Genomic DNA, 18,599 nt, shown 5'->3' with positions numbered 1-18,599 from the left:
GTTCTTAGAAGGATAGCTTCTGGAAATTGGGTAGCCACATCCATAATGGTGAGAAGATACCAGTAGCCCTGTTTTGTTTGTGGCAGGGGTCCCACAGAATCCACCAGCACTCTGCTGAATGGTTCCCCAAAAGATGGCTTGGGAATTCGGGGTGCAGGTTTTATTGCAAGTTGAGGCTTCCCCACAACCTGGCACATGTGGCAAGTCTTACAGAACTCCACCACATCCTTGTGGAGTTGTGGCCAGTGAAAATGCTGTCTGATGCAGGCTTGGGTTTTTCTGATACTGACATGCCCAGCCATTGGGATCTTGTAGGCTATCAATATTTCCTTATTTCCCACTACCCTGGTGAACCACTGTCCTCTCTTTGTCTGCAGGTCTGTGAGGAGGTCTCCACTTCCTCATGAGCACCTCGTCTTTTAAATAGTAGCACTCTTCAACTCACTATGCTTCAATTTCAGTTTTCGCAGTCTGTGCTAACTTTTCTAACCCTAGGTCGCCTTGCTGAGCCTCGACCAAGGAAGATCTGTTTAATCCATTTTCTGGGTCCTCTAACTTCGCAAAGAAGGTTTCAGATATCCAGACAGTAGGGTCATCTGTCTGCAGTGCCAGTTCAGCCTCCTCTGATGAAGCTCGTTTGGGTCACAACACAGTCAGGAAAAATAACAGGGACCTTTTCCTGTAACTGCTCTGCCTCCCTGACCTCTTTCAGTCTTTCTAAAACCACTGGGGAAGCTACCACCTTCACTCCCACCAGATCATTACCCAGGAGCAGTTCAACCCCATCCACAGGTTAACTAGTGACAATCCCCACAGACTGGTCCTGAAACAAGGTTGTACGCCAGGTGCACACAGTATAAAGGTATGGGCAAATACTTTCCTCCGATAATGTTTACTAGCTCTCTAGCATTCAATGCACTCTCTGGGGGAAAGGTCATGCTTTTCCCATAAGGGATTGGGTCGCCCCTATATTCCCAAGTATGACTACAGGTTTACTCACCTCACTCGAGCGGTAAAGGGTCACTTTTCCTCTAGACACAAAATCCTGGTAACTCTAAGGGATTTTGTTCAGTTTTCCTGCACTCTCAGTAGTCAGTTTACTGCGTTTTACTGCAGAAGCTAAACCCACAGCCTTGTCTGCTGTGCTTTCCATCAGGTCCCCTTTTCCTGCACTGGTCTGGTGTACCCTAACTAAACCTATGAGTTTTCCCCACAACTTCCAGCAGTCAGCTCAAAAGTGACCTGCCTTGTTACAATGGAAACATGCAAGCTTTCAGTTGTCAAGTCCTGTTTTCCACACCTTCCGTTTTGTCCTAAGGAGGGCCCCCTGCATTTGCAGCTCTCCCTTCTCGCTCATGGTTGCTCATCCTTTTATCACTCTCCCATCTTCTATCCTTCTCAGGTTTTTGGAGGGACTAGGGAAGGGTTGCCCTTGGGGAAAAAGCTTGTGAATAAGTGTATAATCATCAGCCAGGACTGCTGCCTGCCTGGCTCTTGGAACCTTTTGTTCCTCCACATGGTTTCTTATGGAAAGGGGAAATGAGTTTTTGAACTCCGAGGAGGATCACCTCTCTAAGAATTTCCCTATGAAAACCTATCTTAAGAGCCCATATCAATTGGTCAAAAGCGAGTTACTTAACTCTTTTAAACTCAAGGTAAGTTTGTTCAGGTTGCTTTTGGAGAGTTCGGAACTTTTGGTGGTACGCCTCCAGTACTAGCTCGTATGCACTCAGGATAGCATTTTTAGTCATCTCATAATCTGATGAACTCTCATCAAGCAACAGTGAATAAACCTCATGGGCCTTTCCTGTTAGTTTGCTTTGCAATAACAGTGTCCAGCTCTCGGCCGGCCATTTTTTATTATTTTGCAAGCTTTTCAAAAAAGATGAAAAGTGCTTCCACATCACCTTCATTAAACTTTGGCATCAACTGGGAAAACCAACTGTTAGTTCAAGCCGTCTTAACTCTCTTTCCTCCTTCTGGAGAACTCTTTCTTTTTCCCTTTCCTGGAATTCTCATTCTAGTATCCTCTGTTCTAGCTGTATCTAAGCTAATGTTACTTTGTCTGTTTCAGATTCTATGCCTGTCTCCGGTTCTTCAGTGTTATATTTAAAATGGTTGGCCACAAGTTTTAGGATTTCAGGCATTCTAGCTTTTGGCCGGATAGTAATTTCTAACCGCCCAGCTACATTCCTCAACTCTTCAACAGATAGGGCTTTAATCTGGCCCAAGTTACTTCACTCTGTTCTAGGAAGGTACTGGCCTCGAATGTGGACATTTTTGTATTCTAGCACTGAAAACCACAAGAAAACCTGTATTGAAGTTTTAAAATTATTGCTAGGGATCAATTTGGTTTCCTGCTTCCAATTTCCTGTTTGTCTTTGGGTTTGATCCCGGACCTGAGCCCCCATATTTCTGGTATGGCCAAGTGAGGAGTGAAGGGACTTCCCTCTTTTCCCTCTCCTTTTTTGACCACAACAGGTTTAATTCTTTCTTAAAGTGGATGTACTGGCCAATTCAGTGGGTGTTTGATTACTTACTATGATCATAACAAGAACCAATTGGACAGGTTTACTTGAGTTAACAAAGAAAGAGTTTAACTTTATTGTACCTAACCCAACTAATAAAAATAATAAACACACCAAGGTTCACTCAAACACACACAAACACGTAGGTTACAGAGTGGGGAAAGGTAGATTGGTCAAGATAGAGTCCATTAAAAAAAGGTATGCAATCTGTGGAGTTTGGTGATTCGGCTAGCTTCTAGCTGAATTTAGTTGACCTGATGCTTTTAGTTTGAAGAGGTAGATGACTGGTCCGGTGAGTCTCATGGAAACAGCAATACGGATGATTTCCTCCAACAGGGTTTCCGATTGTAGCCAGAGTATGCAAAGGCAGTCAGCGCAGAGTTGTCCACCACCGAATGTTGCAGGCTGGCACATTCCAAGGTCCAGGACTACGTGCTGAGGGACGCACTAAAGCTTGGGGCAGCCGCAGCAAAGGCTCAATGGGGAAAGACCACAGTGTAAGGTCCCCCCACCAAGCTGAACTGAGGGGCGGAATCCATGGGAAACCCCTCGAACTGTATTGGGAAAATTGTGTGTGCTGTAAATGTAAAAATGTATATGGCATGACAATGAAATGGAAGAGTTGTGAGGCAACTCATGATTGTATAGAAGGAAACTGATCACCTTTGCATTGTTTGTATTTTTTGACTTGATGCGGTTTTAAACGGTTTGGGAATGTAATTTTTACAGATTTTTATGAATAAAGTATATTTTGGAAATTTAAAAAAAAAGTATGCAAAGGCAGTCAGGCGACAGGCAGGATCTGAAAGCTTTCAGGCTAGAATGGATAGATAAGCTTTCAGGCTGGAATGGATGGATAGATAGAGGGAGAGGGAGAGAGAGAGACCCCCACTTAGGGTCTGCACATGTCAGAGTCCAATCACTTCTCGTCTGCTGCAGAAAAAACACTAGCTTAAAACCATAGGTGGGGAGGGGCTTGTCACATGGCAGTCACTCAGTGATTCAAACAAAGCAGTTAGCAGTATTTCTTCTTCTTGCTAAAAGAGAACGAACAGTTCCTTTAAGCTTCCTGGGCCTTGATTCTTGCTGCAGAATTAGCAGACGTTTCACCTCCCACCTCACAAGCATTGCAGTATATGATAGAGTGTTGTAAATTAGGTAGTCAACTTAAGCTGCCAGTAAAATCATCCGTTTAGCTGGTCTTTTTTGAATAAAATATAAATTCAGATCTCCAGTCAGTGCATTAAAGAAAATCATTCAGCAAAGCATATTGGTGCAATAACTAAAAAATGTAATTAGTTGCGTCATGTCCTAAAGAAGCTGGCACAGATTTTTCTATTACCAACACCTCTTGTCTGAAGGAAAGCAATGAGATGACACACACTTGGCAAATAAATAAATAAATCTGTCATTTTAGATGCAGAAAGAGTTTCTTTTTATATATAAAATAAACTGTGGAATTGATTGTCACAAGCTGAGACACAGAACGTGACTGTTTAACATTTCAACCAATGTAACAACTGTCCTTTTATATACCAGTTACAAACCTCATAGTCAACCACTTTGATTGTCCATATACCTAAGAGTTGATGCACTGCATTTCTCATTTCCAAATTTAATACTATAACAGCTGAATTCTCAAACAAAGATTGCTAAGAAATGCTGCAAAAGCTAAAAATAACCAGTTTATGCACCGTATTTGTCGCACAAGCTATTTTTCTTAACTTAATCACAAAGCACAAATATTTTTCATAACTAATTATGTACAAAGAATTTAAGGAGATGTTTCAGATTCATGTCATTAAGTATTTAATCTCAGTAATCTTGCTCAAAACAGCTACCTGAATCTATGCCACCAGCTTGCACTACCTTCTCCACCACATTTGCTGCCAGGTAGCAACAAAGTATAGGCACACATTAGCAGACTAAAAACGGGTTTAAGTATAACAACTGGAGGATAACATGGCATAACTGATAACTGAACAGTTCACAAAAGCAAAATACTGCAGATGCTGGAAATCTGAAATACAAACAGAAAGTGCTAGAAATACTCAGCATGTCAGGCAGCATCTGTGGAGAGAGAAACACAGTTAACGTTTCATGTCGATGACCTTTCATCGCCTTCCACAAATGCTGCCTGACCTGCTGAGTATTTCCAGCATTTTCTGTTTTTATAACTGAATAGTTTGGTTTGTTCAGTGGAAAAGGATGACACAATACAAGATGTATTGGTAAGACCAAGGATTCATGAAATGGAGGAACTCATGGGAATTGGTAACCCCTTGGCAGATTTCTCAACTAAGACATCAAGGAAAGGAAGTTCATTTTACTGCTCTATTTCAAAGGTGAATTTGAGTGCAGGACGGAGACCAATTAAATGTTTAAGGAAATAAAGTAATCTGCAAAGGGGTTCTTTACCACGGTCTACTGCAAACTTACCTTCACTGGTCAATACACACATTGGGATTCTTACAGTTTCACGCGCTATAAGATTGACCCCATCGGCAACCTCGTAAATACGGCTCGTGCCATTTGCTCACCATACAAGCTTGATGCTGAAATACGGCAAATCAAAAGGCATCCTGCGTGACAATGGCTACCCTGATAAGATCATTTCTCACTGCATATCACGCTAACTTATGAACGGGCCTAAGGCCGTCATTTTCGGCCCTGAAAAGTGCCCAGTCTACCTCAAATTACCCTGGAAGGGTAATATATCCTGCTACGATGCAGGAGCAACATGTGTGGAGTTTGCCACAACAGAATGCTGCTGCCAAGCCAAAAGGATGTCCTGCCTATCACACAAATCATTAATGTGATATATGAATTTCAATGCCAGCGTGATGCTAGGTATATAGGCCGTACGTCCCAAGGACTGGCGGATTGCATCAAACATGTCCCTTCTGTTGTTCACAACGGGCAAGGTACAGGCCGTACCCAACCAGCCTGTGCTTGCAAAACTCAAAACACAGTGTCTAACATTAGATATGATTCTGCGATTGGACAGCATTTGCTAAATAACCATCAGTGTGCTAAGAATTATGCTGGTAACCAATTTAAGATGGTCAGTAGAGCTCGCAGTGCGACGCATTTGTACATATTGGAAGCTACATATATTCAAGCACAGGGCCCTGTTCTTTGCAGACAGAAAGAACATATACTCACAAGAACAAAATAAGCGACAGCCATTCGCTGGTTCATTCCTCAGGGCAATGCCTTGACCAGAGTCAGGCTGCCTGGGTTAAATTTCAAACAAAGCTTGGCAGTTAACTGTCAATCACCATAAACTGGTGCATTCTCCATGGGTACACCTCTACCAGAGTTCACTTGCCAACCAATCAGCACTCCCTTCTCAAACAGTATAAAGAAGTTGCTTTCCCTTACATTGGTATTCTTGCGGATTGTCCTGATGAATGCAAGATGAAAAGCTTCCACAACGTCTCCATTTTCAGCAATACTCGTCCTGTACTACCAAACGACTAGGTTCATTCTCTTCGGTTTGTATGACTTGAGTTATTTTTGCCAAAATACTCCAGTTCATCATCGGCAATCCCATGTGTTGAAGATGATTCTTCCTTGTGGATCGCTTGTGAAAGTGAGATGTCAGTGTTGGCTGTGGGTTCCCAGATGGCTTATGAGTCCTACCTTAGCCTTGCGGGCTCCTCCACAGCGAGGACGTCGGTTGTCGGCTGTCAGCCGGTAGAGATGGTGGCGGATCATTGGCTCGAGCAGCTGCCCTCTCTTTCCGTGTCTCTCCTGTTGCACAGTGGGCCACTCACTGTCTCAGTGGGGCACTGTCTGGTTTCAATGATCAGGTGACCCTGTATAATTGAGGATGAGGACTTCTTAAGTACATTATTTCTAAGCATGTAGCAGATGCCGATGGAATGATGCTGGCAACTACAGGATATGTTCCAATAGTTAAAGTATTAGATATTTTAACAGCAATGGATCCTTCAGGAATTTCCGACAACTTCAATAAAACCATTTTACATGTGTGCATGTGTGTAATGGTTAAAAATAGTTTTGATCACTGACTCTGATTTTTTATTGGTTGATTTTTGTCAGTGCTATTTCCTAAGCATGAGGGGTGAAGAATCTCACCTCCACTCACCAGACTGACACCTTCGGGATATTAACAGGGGAAGGAAAATATGCGAGGGAGTACTTGTTGTGCCAGCATACCCCCTTTTTTTAAAATTAAAAAGGACAGAACTAATTTTTTTAAGCTTTTCCCCAAAACATCAATTTTCTTGCCAATACGGAAGACTCTTGAGTTAGGTTTCCTTCCACTCTGCAGTATTTCAGTTGTTCCATTGCAAATGCCAAGGGATGTTACAGCAGAGCCACCCGACCCAAAGTCATTGCACCACAGGCTAAGGATGCTGATATAAAAAAAGTGAAATTAATTTAAGATCATTTAGTAAAACTGAAGGAATTAACAATGATAAAATCAGGGCTCCACAGGAGATATAAGTGAAGTAGAAGGAAAATGAATCATTTAACCCATAAAATTAAATGGCAACACCTCATGAATTGCACAATCCATCAAGCAATAGCAACAGCTTGCTCAGTTTTGCAACCAATTTAAGTATTGGTGAAAAACAAAATAAATAAATGAAGAGTGAATAACCAGAGAGCATTACCAGGGTACAATCATGAGAGATTTACCAGATTGTTGCCACAAACCAATAATTTAATAACTAGACCTTTAAAATGACTCAGCTCCATTTAAAATAAAAGGATATTCTGCACAATTCAGCAATTCATCCATGTTGGTGATCCTTTTGCAGAGATATACCGCGATCATCTACATTCGTCACATGTATCCAGATATTATCAACTCTCTCACAGGCTTATACAAAGAACCTGTTTACACACATACAAAATATCTTGCAATTTCCACACTAACTATAATGTAATCTAAACTGGCTTATTTTCTGCACATGGTCACATATATAACCTAATGTCAAAGAGAACCTTCATTGCTTTCAGTTTTAAAACAGCTACATGATATTTTCATAATATTAAAATGCTCCTCCATTAAAAACTGATTGTGAATGTCTAGCCTATATTCAGCTGGGAGGGCTGTTAAATGAAATATATTTTCAATTTGAGAGGAACAGAAAAAAATCTATCCATTTTAATATTTTACATTCTGATGAAACACACACTAGGAAAATTGGCAGTTGAAGCAGTTCAGTGCAAATGGATTTTTCATTTGTGGATACCATACAGGTTGTGCCCCGTGGACAATCCAATGTCCTAATTACTAGGTGCAATTTATTTTCATTGCATTTATACCATAGATAGGAGGAATCGCTTTCAAGTGTTCTTATGGAGCCAGATGCTGATGCCAAAGCACTGCAAAATGTAAGGGCAAAGCTGGAATATCACTTTAATGATCCATAGCTGAGTTTGCACAATTTTCTTTTGATTATGGGTAAGTATATCTTGCTTTCATACAGATGGTGGCTTGGTTTTTGTCACAACCATTGTTAAACTGCAGAAATGCAATATAATCCAAATAGGGTCATTTTGAAAAAATACACAAGTGACCATAATGTTAAAACAATACTTAATATTGTTTCATGTCAAATTGAACATGTACAAATATGGTACAACTAAAATATACAGATAAAGCAGTGGCTTTAAAACAGGGATGGATTAATGTGACTAACTAAACATCACAATCCAGATTGTCAAAATGAGCTTTTACACGAAGGTTGCCACTACTTGCTCAACACACAAAGTCAGCGAAAAAAATCAAATCTCAACAAAAAGGGGCTATTGAAACACAATTGACTGAAATATAAAGAACATTATTGATTTTGTTCATTTCCTGAATGCACAGCAGAAACATTTCATGTTGCCTGAATTCACTTTGTGGTTAAATGTCGTATTTGCACAGCACTAGCAGTTAAACATCCCAGTTACACTGGCCAAAGTCCAAAACAGCTCAAGTTCCTTACTAGTTCCAAAAGAAGGAAATTTCAGTTGTTTGGACTCATTACAGTAATTCTGCTAAAACATTTAAAATTTAACTGAGCTTACATGCAACAACTAAAACTTATCAAGGTATCGCAATGGTATTATGATTACATTATGTATTCTGCAATTCAGAAATCAAACAAACTCAATATTATTATTAAAGTTCATCCCCACTAAACTCATTTTTCTGGACTTGGCAACAAATCTACTTGAATAGATTTCATTTTTAGAAAAGGATTTTGGCCAACTTTGAAGCCATAATGAGTCCAAAATTGCAGTTTAACTGGGGATCAAGAAAGTTATTCATCTCAAGGAACCAATTCTCATCCAATTTCCATGCCAGTTTCTCTTGCTCCTTTTCCCCTGCCATCTGAAAACCATATCGTCTCCTGGAGTTTGCAGTAAACCTTCTAAAATCCCAGAGGAAGTACAAATCCCAAGGTGGAATCAACACTAAACCTCACCCTTTCTTTACAGTTATACAGTCCTCCTCACTGTTTGTCCAGAAAACTGAAATGGCTCAATCAAAAATGCTGTCACCAATTGTCTCACAAAAAGGTTTGTCTTATTATGAAATCATTGTCACACACCATCTTAAGGAATGTTACATTTACCCATTATCGCCTCATTCCGCACAATTTAAACAGCTAAGATCCTCCTAATATAACAAAAATTTATAATGGTCCAGATCTTGTAGTCAGTGGCAAAGGAGCAATGCTCGCAGTTGCCCGTAACATTTCCATCGGTGGAGACTTTTTATTTGCTGTCATCAGGCATCTGATCCAGCGCAGTGCCCTCTACAGGGGATCGCTGGTGTCTTTGAGCAGGGCAAGAAATAGCGAGGCTCTTCAACTAATCAGACTGAAGAATCTTTGCTGAGGCATGCAGAGTTTAAAGCAGGAATTATAAATGAGACTTAAATCATGTACAGAAACCAAATTAAAGATGGAGAAAGAAAAATGGGATTGAGAGAGAGAAATAAAAGAAAAACTCAATACGATTTTTTTAAAGAAGTATTTTAATTTTTTGTCTACAGAATCACAGAATTGTTACAGTGCAGAAGGCGGCCATTTGGCCCATCATGTCCGCACTGACTCACCGAAAGAGAAATTCCTTCAGTTCCATTCGCCTGCCTTCTCCCCGTAACCCTGCACATTCTTCCTTTTCATATAACTGATTGTTAAATTGTTTTAAATCTACAACACTAAATTTGAAGGCGTAAGATTCCACATTGGAACTTGAAACATTCAGTGCCAGAGGCGTTGTTAGGCAGTAATTATGACTGATCACACCACTAAAAATTCACTTACACCTGAATGCACCTGCCCTAACTTTTTCTGCTGTGTTTAGTGGGTAACTGGTGGGTAAGAAAGTCAATCTTAATGACCCACTCATTGTGTTCAATTCCAAGTCTATTGACGAGGTCTATTAACAGCCGATGGAGGAGCTGGGTAACTCGAACCTCAACATCCGGATTTCCGTGTTTAACTGCGCATGTGCTTAGTGCAGAAGCTGCTACCTGCTTTATTCCGCAATATCAGGGAACGCCATTAGTCTCAACAAAAAATTCAGACTAATGTATTTATGTTGCAACACTGGATGCACATTTAATGAGAACAGACCATATTTACAAAAAGTTTCCTAAAAACTTGTACCAAAGTTAATAAAGCTTAATTGAACATGGGAAATCCAAATGGCTCTTGGTCCTAAACAAGAACATCCCAAGATAAGGTTGTATTTATTGTGCACGAATTATTGGTTGATATTGGGCTGGATTTTAAGGAGCCCTCGACATCAAATTCTGTGCTAGGGGTGGGGGGGTGCCTGAAGATGGCCCCAGATGGGGCCCGCCATGGACCTCAACATTGACAGAGCCCGGCCCGATATTACCGGTGGTGGCGAGGCCTTGTGGCAGCCCACCCCCCCACCCGCCACTTGATGACGGGTCTGCAATTTAAATAAATGAAAATACCTTCACCCCGGGGGGGTTGGGGGGGGGGGGTGCAGGAGGAGAACAGGGTCAAACTAACATCAGAGGTGTAGGGGATAGTGGGATGGGTTATGTTTCGTTTAGTTTCGAGATACAGCACTGAAACAGGCCCTTCGGCCCACCGAGTCTGTGCCGACCATCAACCACCCATTTTATACTAATCCTACATTAATTCCATATTCCTACCACAACCCCACCTGTCCCTATATTTCCCTACCAACTACCTATACTAGGGGCAATTTATAATGGCCAATTAACCTATCAACCAGAAAGTCTTTGGCATGTGGGAGGAAACCGGAGCACCCGGAGGATACCCACGCAGACACAGGGAGAACTTGCAAACTCCACACAGGCAGTACCCAGAATTGAACCCGGGTCGCTGGAGCTGTGAGGCTGCGGTGCTAACCACTGCGCCGCCCTTGGTTTAAAATTGGTGCCGTTTGTGCCAGGGGGCGGGGGGGGCGAATGTCAGATGGTAATGGTTAGTGCCGGTGTTGGAGTGGGGGCGGGGGGGGGTGGAGGGCAAATAATTAATTTAATTGTTATTGGGTGGGGGGGGGGGGGGTGGAAGACAGAGACAAAAGACATGCATTTATTTTTCCCAATTCCATTTAACTTTAAATATTTAAATTTTCCGGTAGGACAGACAGCCCTTTCAAAATGGCATTGTCACCTGGCACAGTGATCGGGGGTAGGGGGGCTGCATCCCACCCTGGCTATTTAAAATGAGCTGCCACAATTAGAATTGCGGAGGCTCTTTGATGTGCGGCCCGCATAGGCCGCATTTTCTTTCCACCCGTTGCAGACTTCGGCAGCAGGCTTATAAAATTCAGCCCATTGTTATTACCACAAAAATACAACTTCAAAAGGCCACCTTCCCAGTTTTTTATATCTAGCGCTTAAAAATGAGCCTGAAATGCGAATCTGCAAATCCTTTTAAAAAAAAAAACTATGGGGATTATTTTTTAAACTTTGCTGCCATTGAAAACAATAGAACAGAAATTGGGCGTGTTCTACACTGGGTAGATCAGTTATCAGATTACTTCTCAGGCAATGAGGGTTGAAAATTACCCCCAGTGTATTCGTTACAAAGCTACATATTAAATTTATATTAGGCTTATGATAAATGAAACTGACTGACACTATAAATACTAGTACTTCCTGAAGAAATCACTGCTTGCGAGATTTTCAAGACAATACTCAAATTCCATTGAATGCACAGAAGTCCCTCCACATCATAATGCAAAGTAATAAAATGCACCTTCTGTGATTAGAACAGTCCCTATTGAACTGCATTTTACGTTCACTGCAAAATCCTGCTTTAGGGCTCATATATAGTACAAACAGTATACGAGTCATTTCAAATAAATGTAAACTAGATCCATGGATGGACAGACAAGAAAGATTTTATACAGCTTATTCGCATCTTTGGTATTTGAGAGTTCTTCAGCCACCTGCACTCGTCAGGATAAAGTTAACATTGAAAGAGGGAGAAATTTACTTCTCTCATCTATTACTATCCATCGGCAATCACTCTGCCATCAAGACTTCAGTTACTGAGGCCACTCTTCAATATCTGAAACTTAGCTATTTTAAGAAAAGGAACTGGATCACATTTCATTTGAGAATACAATAATTGGACATGGTAGTCAGCCCAGAATGAAAAATGATACTGAGGGGAAAAAACGCAGCACGACTTGTACTCAGTAAATTCCACTACATCATGACATTATCCATAGAATCTGCTATCTCAGTTGTAACAAAGATTTAAACTCTCAAGGACAGCAGTATTATTTTACAGCAAGATAAAAGACTAACAAGGTTTTTTTCCATTCCAGTTGGAGCAACAGAAAATATCTTCAGTATTCAGTCTACAGTTTAGACTCCAAGAGCATCTAATTCTGCAGAATATTTGCATTTAGAAAGTTAAGTTCCTACAAACTTTGGAAAAGAAAAGCAATATTTTTTTGGTGAGGGCAAGTTGCTTCTCCCCTTTTTTTCCCCCCAAAAAAAGAATTTTTTTCACCATGCCTCTTGCTTTAACTTCCCCTGCCATGCAAGATACAGAATTTGCTGCAAGGCCTCTCCAATGGTGTCTTTCTCAGCCACTTGATGCTCAAGTGCAGCCTGGGATCCTTCTGCTAGTTATGCAGGCCCCGATTTTGAGGTCATTAACATAACATACAGAGGAGTGTGGGCACCAATTCAAGTCTGGTTCCGACATGCAAGACCATTTCAAGGAAAAATTAAATAGGGGAAAAAATGGCACCGTTTCTTCATGACCCATACAAAAATTGTTTATAGGAATGTTTTTAGGTCTGCAACAAACATGAAAGTTAAAGAGGGAAAAGTTTACCTCATTTGACCCTGAAGAGTTTCATAATACTGACTTTTTAAAAATCATTCTGGGATCAATATTAGGAGTAAATGGCACAGTTTCTGCTCCTATAAAATACACTTGCTGACGCCAACAGATTGGAATTTTCCAACTGCAAAATCGAGTAACGTTCTGATTGGTTATGAAAATTGGAATTTAAAGAAATGATAACTTTAGCATTTGGGGATAGCAAAACGCTGAAAGTAATTTTCGCACCCTCCTAGGTTCTCCCCTTTTAATCATACGGGCATTTAAAAAAAAAAATCTATATATTGGAAATTAAGGCAATACAGATTTTTAAAAGCTACCCAATAAGACTGAACAGCTAGCACAACTTTTTTGTTAAATAACGCTAAGAAAAACAAACTGGTGCTCAATTTCATGCAAATGTAATACTGGTACAAGGGAACACAATCTACTGTGAACCTTATAGTCATCACCTCCAATACAATGTAATTGTCATTTAATCACATGAAACTGATCCCTATCAAATCACACCTTATATATACATACACACACACACACACACACAGCAAAGGTGAAACACTACCTTTGAAACCTTGTTTAGTCTAGAACTGTCACTTTGAATCACAAATCGTTCAAAGGCTAGGTGAACTGTCATTGTTAAAATATGGCTTTTAAAATCCCCCAAAAAAACTCCTTTAAGATCACAATACCAAGCACATTATGAGGTGGAAAATGCTACTTTCCTCATTTGTTTCATTACTTAGCAGATATATTTACTTAATCAATAATCAATTAAGTGAAATTAATAGTATTGAAATGAAGGAGATTACTGTTTCCCAGAAATCTGATTAAAACTAAGTGAACATTGACTATAAATAGAGCAACTTCTGTTGGGTCTTGCTTCCTATCACCTGGCATCTCTCCGTTAAAACTTTCTGTAAGGTTTGATCACCCTGTCAGAGACATTGTGATAGCACTGTGCTAATTGCCAAAAGTCTGAAATGAAAAATGACACAGCTTACCACCAGGTAGCCCAGGGTAAGTAAATTCAATTAGAATTACCAGCGAGTACTGATAATTCAACCACTGATACCAATTTAAGTTGAATACCAAGGGATTTGTAAACCAGTTCCTGGAACTTACATTACTAGATCTAACTCCCTTCCCTACTTTACAATAGTGATTACACTTCAGAAGTACTCCACTGGCTGCGAGGTGCTTTGTGATATCCTGGTCATGGAAGACGCTGTATAAATTCAGGTTCTTTTTCTGGGCACAATTGTAGGCCTGTTTTTTTTTTTGCAAGCTTCCCTTTCTGATAGTGGGCTAAAAAAGCTGGCTCACTGACAGTGGCCTCCTGGAATCTGGCCTAAACAAGTGCCAGTCTAACACCGGCTTTCTAATTGGTGCTGTTTGCGTTCAGATTTTGGGAGACAAATCTCCTTGAGCTGGCTTCCTCACGGATTATGGCATCCCTATGCTGGCGGAAAACCCAAAGAATGGGTTTCTGATTCTGCAGCTAGTTTGGAAAGCCAGATTTGGTACTATAAATGTCAGGAACCAGCTAAAGGATGCCAGTCTCCCTGGATCCAAACTTAAAACTGCACCAATAAAAAATGAATCTTAAATTGCTCAATTATCCACATTGATCAGTGACTTCAAATGATACGACAGTGATGACCAAGTTAAAATATACTTTGTAATTTAAGATCAATTTTAATTTAGTCGAATTCTAAGTTTTATACTGCACACTATTTGAAAGTGTGCTTTTGAGATACCATTTATCCAACATTTGTTTCAGCAGAATCAAGATGCTGCTGCACTGGCATCATCCTGATTTGTCCTCTTGCCAGCAGCTAACATACTCACACCATTGAGTAATTCACATTACCTGCACACATACAGCTAGGTGCAGCTCAGTCTTAAAATGGAAAACATAGCTCAAGGGTAGGTGAGAAACATGCATTTAATATAGCAACAGGCTGATCTCTTGACTCTGCTTTCACCAATGAGGCCACTTAGAACCAATGAACCCTAGAAGTTTACAGCATGAAAGACAAGCAATTGGACCATCGTGCCTGTGCTGTTCTTTGTTAGAGCAATCCAAAACTAGTTCTACTGCTTTCCCCATGGTGCTATATCTTCTGTTTCAAAATATTTACACAAGTTTCCCTTAAAAGATGTAAATGGTCTCTGCCTCCACTACTCCAATTAACCTAGTATTCTCTCCAATAACCTTTACAAATACCACTGTAGCTCATAGTCTTTATTAGATGTTATGCCCCGCTTAAACCCCCCTGTAGGTAAGGAGTGAACAAGCACAAACTTTGTTTTCTCTTAAAGACTATCCTAACTATATAGGCCTATGTGCAAGTTACAACTTATGGGCACATTTGGCCTACATTTACGGTGATTCCTGCCAACACCTCATTTTCGGTTAAATCCTAAATCCGCAACAGTTGGGATACACTGGTATCACAGCTTGAGATGTGTAAAAACTAATGGAAACAAGATTCAAGACTTATTTGGCTCAAAGGATCCATGATACACAAGTGGTCACAGGCAAAAAAAAAAGCTTGGGCAATGTGCCCCTACTGAGTTTAGCATGGATAAGCCCACTTGTTTTGTGGTGACAAAGGACAGTCAGGTCTTTCTTTGGAATAAATGTTAAGATAACTAGTAATAAATAGCTGGTTTATCCTGTACACTCATGTTCACGAATGTGAATGAACAGTGTAAAACTGAAACTGAAACTAGTAATGGTAAATAATTTAACAGATACTATGACTGACAGCTCCCATAGTTGATTTTTCTGCTGCAAAGCAGAATTCAGGAAGTTAGAGCCCTATACTGATTAACTTTCTACAGGTTGTATAGATAAAATTCATACATTGCTGATCTTAGGAGCATTATAAATCCTAAGTCTTTTTGTGGATTTTTGTACAAATCAGTTCTGAGTTACTATATATACTAGAGTATATTGAAAGAGCTCTTTCAGTCCAGTTACATATGTCTCAATGCCAAACAAAGAACTGCTCACATCTGATTTATTAAATGCTTCTGTATGCTGTTAAACAACTTTTATAAACAAGACAGCTAGATTCCTTATCCTACCATTGGCTAAGCTCTGGTTACCATGCCAAAGAGCCTCTGTTAAAATTGCTGATAGGTTCTGAAAGGTTAGAGGGAAATAGAATCAGTGGGAGTATCTATTCTAATCCTATGATTCAACAAATAGCATACGTGATTATTGAGCTCTCCATCATTTGCATTCCTGAAGGTACTTACGCTTGTGGAGTCCTTCTGTAGTTAAATGCTATAAAACTGGAATGGCCAATTTTATGGCCTTGGGGGTTTGGAAAATGACCGCTTTAGGGACAGTTGCCTCTTTATTGGATAAATCCTGAATCAGAATACTAAATTTAGCTGGTGGAAATGGCAGCTCACTGCCTCGTAATGGTGGAGATGCTTTTGCCTTATGGGTACCAAGGCGGCTCTGTGGATAGGAAGGCTTTGAGCGAGCAGGAGAGTCAAGTCCAGAAGGGTGGTTGTCTTTCAAACATATGCCTGGGATTGAAATATTCTTTGCTGATATTAGAAGCAAGTAGCAGTGTGATGTTGCTCAGTTGCTTTTTATTTGTGTGCAGATAAATTGGCTGGTTTATTTGCCGAGTAATGACAATAGCAATGTTTAGACATCACTTTATTTAGGAAAAAAGTTGAACATCACTTCATGCACGTTAAATGAGAAAATAACATTTAAATATTCAATTGCATGGTCAATTAGTAGGAGCATAGGTGGGCTGGCATGTGCTCGAGAGCAGGGCCTCTTGCATGGTAGATATCCCCAGCCAGATGTAGTTTTTGTTTAGATTGAATGTACCTCATAGAATCCCCTTTGGGCATATGCACAAGAATGTTAGATTACTATGGGCAGGTGTGAAGGCTACTATAAGGCTTGTTACGCCTGTGTGCTTGGCCACACCTTCCTGCTTGACAATGTAGCAGATAAACAAGTACAGTGACATTTCCAGCATTGCGCGGTATCTCAAAAGGGCTTGCAATTTCCTGCCTCTCCCTAATTCAGATTATTTAATTCTAAAATACTTCAAAAAAACAAAGTTAAGGCTGTTTCACTTGAGCAGAACTATAAACATACCTAATTGGTGGAACAGGATTGTTGACCATTTTAATGTTTAGGATTTAACATCCATGGATTTTTTCTTACAGGGGTCTCAGAGGTCTGGGTTGTAAACAGTTACTGGAAGGCACCTGTTTTCAAATAATGATCCATCTAGGGTTGTTTTTGACTTGGGAAAAAATGTATACAAAGAAGTGACAGGTCAAGATTTATAGGGGTCAGGAGGCTTGATTCTTGTGACATTGTTTTTGGTTTTGCTTTGGACATGGTTAGTTGGGATATGGACAATGGTTTGAAAAGACAGTTGGAGAAAACTTGCCAAGGGAGCAAGACCCCAGGTCAGCCTGTTCCAGCTCTTGAGAAGCTGAAAAGCAAGTGTAAGAAACTGCCCGAAACCCCTGTTACTGCATTTTCCCTGGAAAGCCTACCCAAAATGATCTTCAACGTCACCTGACAAGAACGGTTCTGGGAAGACTCCACTGACAGCCATCTATATGTATTTCAGATGCCAAACCAAAAAGGACTTCTGACATCTTTTCATATTTTCTCTTTTTTCTTCAAGAAAAAACAAGTATTTTGGCCAACGCATTCTGTTTTTGTTTGTACAGGAGCTCCAAAGAGTTAATCTCAATTTTTTCGGTTAACCAGTGTATGCGCGTGTGAGAGGCTAAAGAAAAAAGGGAACTTTTATATTTCAATCTGTGTGTTTATGCTTTGTTTCATTACTGGTTAAGACTGATTTTATAATAAACTGATAATTTTGTTGTTCATCAAAGAAACCTGGTTGGTGTGTTTTATTCTGGGATAAAAATAGAGTCTATGATTGACCGTATCGGTAAGTGGGAAAAAATTTAAATATATGTTGTGACCTTTGGAGAAGCGGAACTAGACAAAATGGTGCATTCCTCCCGCCTCGGTTGTAACATTACTAAAAATAATTCCCTGTTCCAATGTGAAATATATTTAAGAAACTTGTAATTTGAGTGATTAAAAATTGCATAAACATATACCAGAAAAAGATTTTTCAGTTCTGTGTACTTGGATATGTTGCAGTATTGAACTGATTCGTATTACAACATATTTGATGCTGATTATAACACTTGTTTGACAAATTAAGCTTCATAATTTGATTCCTGGACGTTCTTGCTATGCAATGGAGCACACTCCACTTTAAATTTATCAACCAGAATTTCATAGCCTATATAGGCTAGAGGAAAAATCTAATTGCAGATTTTTGAGGGTTCAAAGTGGCAGATCTGAATCCAGATAAATTCACATTTGCAGCTTTTTTAATAAAAAAAAAGAGATCATTCCGAATGATATTAGTTCATGGGATGTGAGCATCGCTGGAAAGGCCAGTATTTGTTGCCCATCCCAAATTGCCCTCGAGAAGGTGGAGTTTAGCCACCTTCTTGAATCACTGCAGTCCATCTGGTGTAGGTACACCCACAGTACTGTTAGGAAGCAAGTTCCAGGATATAATAACAATCATGTGCATTCCCTCATTATATTCCAATCCAGAAGCCTGTATAATCTAAAACCAAATCATATATAATGTCTAAGCAAACTTAGTCAAGTACTTATACAAAACCAAAATACTGGAAA

General features: G+C 40.0%; 1 protein-coding gene across 4 annotated transcripts in view; it reads right to left on the bottom strand.

Moving 5' to 3' along the window:
- The window catches only part of LOC137346594 (lysine-specific demethylase 2B-like), a 174,186-nt gene that overhangs the window by 48,279 nt on the left and 107,308 nt on the right, over positions 1–18,599 (bottom strand). The window lies entirely within an intron of this gene.

Source organism: Heterodontus francisci, chromosome 30 (genome assembly GCF_036365525.1).
Source record: "Heterodontus francisci isolate sHetFra1 chromosome 30, sHetFra1.hap1, whole genome shotgun sequence".
Classification (NCBI taxonomy): Eukaryota; Metazoa; Chordata; class Chondrichthyes; order Heterodontiformes; family Heterodontidae; genus Heterodontus; species Heterodontus francisci.
The sequence above is the reverse complement of the archived record's forward strand: the minus strand, read 5'-3'. Positions and strand labels throughout refer to the sequence as shown.